Below are 11,022 nucleotides of genomic sequence, written 5' to 3' on the forward strand. Positions count from 1 at the left end.
ACCTGCTAGTCAAATGCGTTTTGTTAAAATATACTTTTTCACTTTTTTGGTCTTTTGGAAAATGTTGTTTGTGCTGTATTTAGACCCCTCTACAAAGAAATTTGTTTTGCATGCACACGTATAAAAATTGCGGTTTTTATCCAACGCAATCATAGGTTTGAACGTTGTTTTCAATTTAGACTTGTTTATATTTTTTCGTTTGGGCTTGTATTATATTTGCCTTCGGGTTTATATGATCCGTTCATCCTATTTCGACTCTCCAAAATTCAAGAGTCAATCCCAAATTGAGGTAAATTATATGGCCTTCCAAATACCGTTTCGATTCCTAACATCACTGAAGAGACATTAATTGTCGAAATCCGGATATGGGGTACAAATTTTTGCACCTCATGTTTGCGATATACCATCTTTTCCGCAAGTTTATTGTTTTCTGTTTGGTATTAAATTAATATAATTAAGATCCATTGTGTTACATCTGTGATCCGTTTATTTGGCAATCGCCATGGCAGTCAGCAGGGTTTAAGAACATCCGTTGTTCGACCTGCTAGTCAAATGCGTTTTGTTAAAATATACTTTTTCACTTTTTTGGTCTTTTGGAAAATGTTGTTTGTGCTGTATTTAGACCCCTCTACAAAGAAATTTGTTTTGCATGCACACGTATAAAAATTGCGGTTTTTATCCAACGCAATCATAGGTTTGAACGTTGTTTTCAATTTAGACTTGTTTATATTTTTTCGTTTGGGCTTGTATTATATTTGCTTTCGGTATTATATGATCCGTTCATCCTATTTCGACTCTTCAAAATTCAAGAGTCAATCCCAAATTGATGTAAATTATATGGCCTTCCAAATACCGTTTCGATTCCTAACATCACTGAAGAGACATTAATTGTCGAAATCCGGATATGGTGTACAAATTTTTGCACCTCATGTTTGCGATATACCATCTTTTCCGCAAGTTTATTGTTTTCTGTTTGGTATTAAATTAATATAATTAAGATCCATTGTGTTACATCTGTGATCAGTTTATTTGGCAATCGCCATGGCAGTCAGCAGGGTTTAAGAACATCCGTTGTTCGACCTGCTAGTCAAATGCGTTTTGTTAAAATATACTTTTTCACTTTTTTGGTCTTTTGGAAAATGTTGTTTGTGCTGTATTTAGACCCCTCTACAAAGAAATTTGTTTTGCATGCACACGTATAAAAATTGCGGTTTTTATCCAACGCAATCATAGGTTTGAACGTTGTTTTCAATTTAGACTTGTTTATATTTTTTCGTTTGGGCTTGTATTATATTTGCCTTCGGGTTGATATGATCCGTTCATCCTATTTCGACTCTTCAAAATTCAAGAGTCAATTCCAAATTGAGGTAAATTATATGGCCTTCCATATACAGTTTCGATTCCTAACATCACTGAAGAGACATTAATTGTCGAAATCCGGATATGGTGTACAAATTTTTGCACCTCATGTTTGCGATATACCATCTTTTCCGCAAGTTTATTGTTTTCTGTTTGGTATTAAATTAATATAATTAAGATCCATTGTGTTACATCTGTGATCCGTTTATTTGGCAATCGCCATGGCAGTCAGCAGGGTTTAAGAACATCCGTTGTTCGACTTGCTAGTCAAATGCGTTGTGTTTAAATATACTTTTTCACTTTTTTGTTCCTTTTGGAAAATGTTGTTTGTGCTGTATTTAGACCCCTCTACAAAGAAATTTGTTTTGCATGCACACGTATAAAAATTGCGGTTTTTATCCAACGCAATCATAGGTTTGAAAGTTGTTTTCAATTTAGACTTGTTTATATTTTTTCGTTTGGGCTTGTATTATATTTGCCTTCGGGTTTATATGATCCGTTCATCCTATTTCGACTCTTCAAAATTCAAGAGTCAATCCCAAATTGAGGTAAATTATATGGCCTTCCAAATACCGTTTCGATTCCTAACATCACTGAAGAGACATTAATTGTCGAAATCCGGATATGGTGTACAAATTTTTGCACCTCATGTTTGCGATATACCATCTTTTCCGCAAGTTTATTTTTTTCTGTTTGGTATTAAATTAATATAATTAAGATCCATTGTGTTACATCTGTGACCCGTTTATTTGGCAATCGCCATGGCAGTCAGCAGGGTTTAAGAACATCCTTTGTTCGACCTGCTAGTCAAATGCGTTTTGTTAAAATATACTTTTTCACTTTTTTGGTCTTTTGGAAAATGTTGTTTGTGCTGTATTTAGACCCCTCTACAAAGAAATTTGTTTTGCATGCACACGTATAAAAATTGCGGTTTTTATCCAACGCAATCATAGGTTTGAACGTTGTTTTCAATTTAGACTTGTTTATATTTTTTCGTTTGGGCTTGTATTATATTTGCCTTCGGGTTTATATGATCCGTTCATCCTATTTCGACTCTTCAAAATTCAAGAGTCAATCCCAAATTGAGGTAAATTATATGGCCTTCCAAATACCGTTTCGATTCCTAACATCACTGAAGAGACATTAATTGTCGAAATCCGGATATGGGGTAGAAATTTTTGCACCTCATGTTTGCGATATACCATCTTTTCCGCAAGTTTATTGTTTTCTGTTTGGTATTAAATTAATATAATTAAGATCCATTGTGTTACATCTGTGATCCGTTTATTTGGCAATCGCCATGGCAGTCAGCAGGGTTTAAGAACATCCGTTGTTCGACCTGCTAGTCAAATGCGTTTTGTTAAAATATACTTTTTCACTTTTTTGGTCTTTTGGAAAATGTTGTTTGTGCTGTATTTAGACCCCTCTACAAAGAAATTTGTTTTGCATGCACACGTATAAAAATTGCGGTTTTTATCCAGCGCACTCATAGGTTTGAACGTTGTTTTCAATTTAGACTTGTTTATATTTTTTCGTTTGGGCTTGTATTATATTTGCCTTCGGGTTTATATGATCCGTTCATCCTATTTCGACTCTTCAAAATTCAAGAGTCAATCCCAAATTGAGGTAAATTATATGGTCTTTCCTAACATCACTGAAGAGACATTAATTGTCGAAATCCGGATATGGTGTACAAATTTTTGCACCTCATGTTTGCGATATACCATCTTTTCCGCAAGTTTATTGTTTTCTGTTTGGTATTAAATTAATATAATTAAGATCCATTGTGTTACATCTGTGATCCGTTTATTTGGCAATCGCCATGGCAGTCAGCAGGGTTTAAGAACATCCGTTGTTCGACTTGCTAGTCAAATGCGTTGTGTTTAAATATACTTTTTCACTTTTTTGTTCCTTTTGGAAAATGTTGTTTGTGCTGTATTTAGACCCCTCTACAAAGAAATTTGTTTTGCATGCACACGTATAAAAATTGCGGTTTTTATCCAACGCAATCATAGGTTTGAACGTTGTTTTCAATTTAGACTTGTTTATATTTTTTCGTTTGGGCTTGTATTATATTTGCCTTCGGGTTGATATGATCCGTTCATCCTATTTCGACTCTTCAAAATTCAAGAGTCAATTCCAAATTGAGGTAAATTATATGGCCTTCCATATACAGTTTCGATTCCTAACATCACTGAAGAGACATTAATTGTCGAAATCCGGATATGGTGTACAAATTTTTGCACCTCATGTTTGCGATATACCATCTTTTCCGCAAGTTTATTGTTTTCTGTTTGGTATTAAATTAATATAATTAAGATCCATTGTGTTACATCTGTGATCCGTTTATTTGGCAATCGCCATGGCAGTCAGCAGGGTTTAAGAACATCCGTTGTTCGACTTGCTAGTCAAATGCGTTGTGTTTAAATATACTTTTTCACTTATTTGTTCCTTTTGGAAAATGTTGTTTGTGCTGTATTTAGACCCCTCTACAAAGAAATTTGTTTTGCATGCACACGTATAAAAATTGCGGTTTTTATCCAACGCAATCATAGGTTTGAAAGTTGTTTTCAATTTAGACTTGTTTATATTTTTTCGTTTGGGCTTGTATTATATTTGCCTTCGGGTTTATATGATCCGTTCATCCTATTTCGACTCTTCAAAATTCAAGAGTCAATCCCAAATTGAGGTAAATTATATGGCCTTCCAAATACCGTTTCGATTCCTAACATCACTGAAGAGACATTAATTGTCGAAATCCGGATATGGTGTACAAATTTTTGCACCTCATGTTTGCGATATACCATCTTTTCCGCAAGTTTATTTTTTTCTGTTTGGTATTAAATTAATATAATTAAGATCCATTGTGTTACATCTGTGACCCGTTTATTTGGCAATCGCCATGGCAGTCAGCAGGGTTTAAGAACATCCTTTGTTCGACCTGCTAGTCAAATGCGTTTTGTTAAAATATACTTTTTCACTTTTTTGGTCTTTTGGAAAATGTTGTTTGTGCTGTATTTAGACCCCTCTACAAAGAAATTTGTTTTGCATGCACACGTATAAAAATTGCGGTTTTTATCCAACGCAATCATAGGTTTGAACGTTGTTTTCAATTTAGACTTGTTTATATTTTTTCGTTTGGGCTTGTATTATATTTGCCTTCGGGTTTATATGATCCGTTCATCCTATTTCGACTCTTCAAAATTCAAGAGTCAATCCCAAATTGAGGTAAATTATATGGCCTTCCAAATACCGTTTCGATTCCTAACATCACTGAAGAGACATTAATTGTCGAAATCCGGATATGGGGTAGAAATTTTTGCACCTCATGTTTGCGATATACCATCTTTTCCGCAAGTTTATTGTTTTCTGTTTGGTATTAAATTAATATAATTAAGATCCATTGTGTTACATCTGTGATCCGTTTATTTGGCAATCGCCATGGCAGTCAGCAGGGTTTAAGAACATCCGTTGTTCGACCTGCTAGTCAAATGCGTTTTGTTAAAATATACTTTTTCACTTTTTTGGTCTTTTGGAAAATGTTGTTTGTGCTGTATTTAGACCCCTCTACAAAGAAATTTGTTTTGCATGCACACGTATAAAAATAGCGGTTTTTATCCAACGCAATCATAGGTTTGAACGTTGTTTTCAATTTAGACTTGTTTATATTTTTTCGTTTGGGCTTGTATTATATTTGCTTTCGGTATTATATGATCCGTTCATCCTATTTCGACTCTTCAAAATTCAAGAGTCAATCCCAAATTGATGTAAATTATATGGCCTTCCAAATACCGTTTCGATTCCTAACATCACTGAAGAGACATTAATTGTCGAAATCCGGATATGGTGTACAAATTTTTGCACCTCATGTTTGCGATATACCATCTTTTCCGCAAGTTTATTGTTTTCTGTTTGGTATTAAATTAATATAATTAAGATCCATTGTGTTACATCTGTGATCCGTTTATTTGGCAATCGCCATGGCAGTCAGCAGGGTTTAAGAACATCGGTTGTTCGACCTGCTAGTCAAATGCGTTTTGTTAAAATATACTTTTTCACTTTTTTGGTCTTTTGGAAAATGTTGTTTGTGCTGTATTTAGACCCCTCTACAAAGAAATTTGTTTTGCATGCACACGTATAAAAATTGCGGTTTTTATCCAGCGCAATCATAGGTTTGAACGTTGTTTTCAATTTAGACTTGTTTATATTTTTTCGTTTGGGCTTGTATTATATTTGCCTTCGGGTTTATATGATCCGTTCATCCTATTTCGACTCTTCAAAATTCAAGAGTCAATCCCAAATTGAGGTAAATTATATGGCCTTTCCTAACATCACTGAAGAGACATTAATTGTCGAAATCCGGATATGGTGTACAAATTTTTGCACCTCATGTTTGCGATATACCATCTTTTCCGCAAGTTTATTGTTTTCTGTTTGGTATTAAATTAATATAATTAAGATCCATTGTGTTACATCTGTGATCCGTTTATTTGGCAATCGCCATGGCAGTCAGCAGGGTTTAAGAACATCCGTTGTTCGACCTGCTAGTCAAATGCGTTTTGTTAAAATATACTTTTTCACTTTTTTGGTCTTTTGGAAAATGTTGTTTGTGCTGTATTAAGACCCCTCTACAAAGAAATTTGTTTTGCATGCACACGTATAAAAATTGCGGTTTTTATCCAACGCAATCATAGGTTTGAACGTTGTTTTCAATTTAGACTTCTTTATATTTTTTCGTTTGGGCTTGTATTATATTTGCCTTCGGGTTTATATGATCCGTTCATCCTATTTCGACTCTCCAAAATTCAAGAGTCAATCCCAAATTGAGGTAAATTATATGGCCTTCCAAATACCGTTTCGATTCCTAACATCACTGAAGAGACATTAATTGTCGAAATCCGGATATGGTGTACAAATTTTTGCACCTCATGTTTGCGATATACCATCTTTTCCGCAAGTTTATTGTTTTCTGTTTGGTATTAAATTAATATAATTAAGATCCATTGTGTTACATCTGTGATCCGTTTATTTGGCAATCGCCATGGCAGTCAGCAGGGTTTAAGAACATCCGTTGTTCGACCTGCTAGTCAAATGCGTTTTGTTAAAATATACTTTTTCACTTTTTTGGTCTTTTGGAAAATGCTGTTTGTGCTGTATTTAGACCCCTCTACAAAGAAATTTGTTTTGCATGCACACGTATAAAAATTGCGGTTTTTATCCAACGCAATCATAGGTTTGAACGTTGTTTTCAATTTAGACTTGTTTATATTTTTTCGTTTGGGCTTGTATTATATTTGCCTTCGGGTTTATATGATCCGTTCATCCTATTTCGACTCTTCAAAATTCAAGAGTCAATCCCAAATTGAGGTAAATTATATGGCCTTCCAAATACCGTTTAAACAGGTAAATATTTTCTTTTATTTCACAATGTCTCTAGGAGTGATTTTATCACTGAATTTACGTTTTAACGTAGACAATATGTAATGATACATATGTGGTTTAGTATGAATATTATGAAAATTTTGGAATGCTATATTTACTAAAGTTGTAAGACATATAACTTAAAACAATAAATAATAATCATAATAATAATTTTATAAAAATTACAAACAAATCAATTAACAGTAAGAACGATACCCTGAAAATATTTGTTTGAAATAAAAAAAGCGGATACGGCCATAACCCCAAAATTCAACCAATCTGCCTTTTGAGGTATGGGACCTTGTGGTGCAATTTCAAACAAATCCATATACTTATACTCAAGTTATTGTCCGGAAACCAGAAAAAAATGTTTTATTTTGGTCCTTTTTTGGCCCAAAATTCTAAAATGGTTAGGTCATAACCCCCAAAATCAATCCCAACCTTTCTTTAGTGGTATGACACCTTGTGGTACAATTTCATATAGATCCATACATTAAAGCCCTTAATGGCTTCAATGCACATTATATTGAGCATCAAATCTGAGGACTTACCTTGTTTGTATTGGACAACTAAGCTTCACAAAATTCCGTACAAACAACGTTACATTACCGGCTCATCTGCATGTTCTACACAGGAATTGTCCATTAGATTGACAAAAATTCTCACTACTGTAACAACAGCCCATGAAAAGGCCGTGAAATGTCTGTGAAATATCACAGGGCCGTGAAAACCCCGTGAAAATACCCCGTGACTTTTGTAAAAAAAATATTTCTAAAGGCCGTGAAAAGTATTTGATGTTAGAAAAAGACCGTGAAATTTCAATATCCCGTGAAAATGCTGTGATAATTTGTCCTTTCATGCTTAATAAAAAATATCACGGCCTTTTCACTGGTTGATGAAACCAGTGAAAAGGCCGTGATATTTTTTCATGTCAATTTTTTCTTATCCTAATTCAGATTTAAAACATCCCATGTGATTATTGTAATATGGTCTAATTATTTCCACTCACATTTTTCTAAATATCCTATAAACTTTTCATTATGAATATATGTCTGTTTAAATATTATTATATGCAATACTACTGTACAGGACTGATTTTTAAATGGAACCATTCACTGTTATAATTAATGACTTTGTGCCAATAAATATTTTGTATTTAAAGAAAAGTATTTTGCTTCTCGTCTGTACATTATAATAAACAATGTAAACATTAATTTTAATTGGAACCGAAACATGTAAAAACGAGAACTTCCCGGAATATCACACCGTATCCGGATTCGTGTTTCTTTTAGAGTAATTGTAACATGTCCGCAAGCTGGTTGGAAATTTGAAGGGAAAACGGTACTATTTATTCTGTCATAGGCGACAATACTAACATTTTCTAAATTTACCAGTTTTTATAATAAAAACCTGGATAAAACAGTTATGTGTGGTGTACTTTATTATTCTGTTTTAAAAATTGAAGCCGAATAGTATCATGACCAACTTCCAACGGAGCTTGTTTATGTTATCCATGGAATCCATGACAAATCGCCCCACTGGCAAATCGCCCCACACCTAATCGCCCCACTTTTTCACCAACTCGCCCCACTTCGAAAAAAATCGCCCCACTCTTGTTTACCAACTCGCCCCACTCTTGTTTACCAACTCGCCCCACTTATGAAAAGGGTAAAATCCCATTGAAAATAGGTTGGATAACATGCCCCACTCATGAAAAGGGTTAAAATCCCGCTGAAATAAGGTCTGCCAACTCGCCCCACTCATGACAAATAGATAAACCACGATGAATTTAGTAATGCCAACTCGCCCCACTTATGGAAAAAGATGCTATCCCGTTGTATATGTTCCTGCCACTTATAAATAAAATCAATACCTATGAAAACCTTAGATAAACATCTTTTGTAATTCTTTTCTTTTTGTTTTTCTTTTCTTTTTGTTTAAATAAGGCAGTAAGAAGTGAGTACCAGTTTTTCGGTGACGTGAATGTCAACTCGCCCCACTTGTGAAAAATAGAAAAATCCTGATGAATTGAGTTATCCCAACTCGCCCCACTTATGAAAAATAGGAAAATCCTAATATTGAGTCATGCCAACTCTTTACACTTATGAAAAAGGAAGTAATACCGTTGAATTTATGTCTGCCAACGTACCCAACTGATAAATAAAAGTATGAATAGAATTAATGGCTACCAACTAGCCCCACTTATGAATAAAATGATTAAACTGTAAGGAGTGTAGGCCTTCCAATTCTGCCCACTTATGAGAACGTTAGAAATGCATCTTTTTTTTTTGGTTCTTTTCTTTTGGTTGAAATAAAACAGAATACATAATTATGCATAACAATAACATTTAAAACAAACATACATTAAATCAGTTATGACAAGCACTGGCATGATAACATAAAAAGAAGTACTAGATGAAATGTCAGCACTAGAAACAAGAACATGAATACATTGTCATTAGAAAGTTCAGTAGCTGTCTGCTTCCACGACTAGACCGTTGACACGACCACACTGGCGTAAGAGTCTGGTTGTAGATATGCTGCCTGCAATATACTGCTCCCACATGTTGAATAGGATGGCTTGGGGTTTACCTTTACGTTGTACGTGTAACCGTGGCTGTCCACAAGCTTACGCTTGCCCTGCTGTGTACCGGACTCAACTGTTGTGTAGGTGATGGTATCTGGAGCAATCTCAACGTTGTTGATGGAATCGTCTAAGATCGAGCTGTAAAAAAATCGATTATATAAATTACTTACATTTTTCAATTATGTCATTACTTTAAGCAAGTAATACTGAACAGCACAATTACATGTAATATACGAATACATCCGAGTAGAAGACAACCTCAAGTTACTCTCATAAAAACTTTATTAAATCTAATTGGCAGTCAAATACTTCTTATTTTTACAATTTATGATATTACAATTTTATAATAAATACACGAAAAGAAATATTAAATATACATATATTGAATTAACGTAGAAAATACAATGCTTACACTTCAAGTTGAACAGTTGGCACTTCAAAGGAAGCACTGATGTTGAAGGACAGCTCTGGCTCTTGAAACACCTCTGGGTCATCTGGCTGTTGGTCTGAATCTGTTTGGTCTTGATGAACGGACTGATCTGCAAGGTCTGTCTGCAGTAAAGACTGATCATCTGGGTTGGGTGCTTCACAAGGCGTACATCGCCAGCTTATAGACATAAATTTCTCATTTTTGTTTGTTTTCAAAGCATAAACAAAACTTACCAATCAATTTTTCAACAACAACAAAACCTGCTTATAGGGGGAGGGTTGAGATCTCAAAAAACATGTTTAACCCCGCCGCATTTTTGCGCCTGTCCCAAGTCAGGAGCCTCTGGCCTTTGTTAGTCTTGTATCATTTTTAATTTTAGTTTCCTGTGTATAATTTGGAGTTTAGTATGACGTCCATTATCACTGAACTAGTATACATATTTGTTTAGGGGCCAGCTGAAGGACGCCTCCGGGTGCGGGAGTTTCTCGCTGCATTGAAGACCCATTGGTGGCCTTCGGCTGTTGTCTGCTCTATAGTCGGGTCGTTGTCTCTTTGACACATTCCCCATTTCCATTCTCAATTTTATTTGACTACTTTTACTAACAAAAACACGACACACGCTTATTGTAAATGAAAGGATGGGCATTCTCTTTGATATTTACTTGAAAGTTACATTTGCCTTTCACTGATTGCTCGTTAGTGTTTAATTATTCTTAATTCAAAGACAAAAGTAACCAATCCGGTAAGTGCTATGATAACAAATTGCTGTTAATTGAAATCCTTCAATTGTTATGATATATCGCATTATGATACAATTAACAGGTTTCTTTTCAATTGTTATGCAAATAACTATAAGCTTACAAGAATAAAGTTATTCTGCAATAATACGAAAATTATATTTAGAATTATAATTTCAGAAAGTGAAACATCATTTAATTTCAATAATAATAATTAAATAAATTTTCGTTTTTTTGTATTCTGTGTAGATTAGTTTTCATTTAAGTGGGGCGAGTTGGCAGACATGAAAATTATATATTCATCTAGATATTACCCAATCTTATTAAAATAAGTTCACATCACTTGCTCCTCGATTTTTTATATGTCGCCGTGTGAGATCTTAATACACCCGATTGATAACCCTGTCTAAGGTCAAATTTGCTGTAGCCAATCAACGACGCGGCTTCAAAATCTTTGGGTATTGAACAGGCATAGACGTTATCGTGGC

General features: G+C 34.4%; 1 protein-coding gene across 3 annotated transcripts in view; it reads right to left on the bottom strand.

Moving 5' to 3' along the window:
* LOC127702610 (uncharacterized) overlaps nucleotides 1–11,022 on the bottom strand; it is a 214,008-nt gene that overhangs the window by 45,208 nt on the left and 157,778 nt on the right. The window lies entirely within an intron of this gene.

The sequence above is a fragment of the Mytilus californianus genome, unplaced genomic scaffold (genome assembly GCF_021869535.1).
Source record: "Mytilus californianus isolate M0D057914Y unplaced genomic scaffold, xbMytCali1.0.p SCAF_5, whole genome shotgun sequence".
NCBI lineage: Eukaryota > Metazoa > Mollusca > Bivalvia > Mytilida > Mytilidae > Mytilus > Mytilus californianus.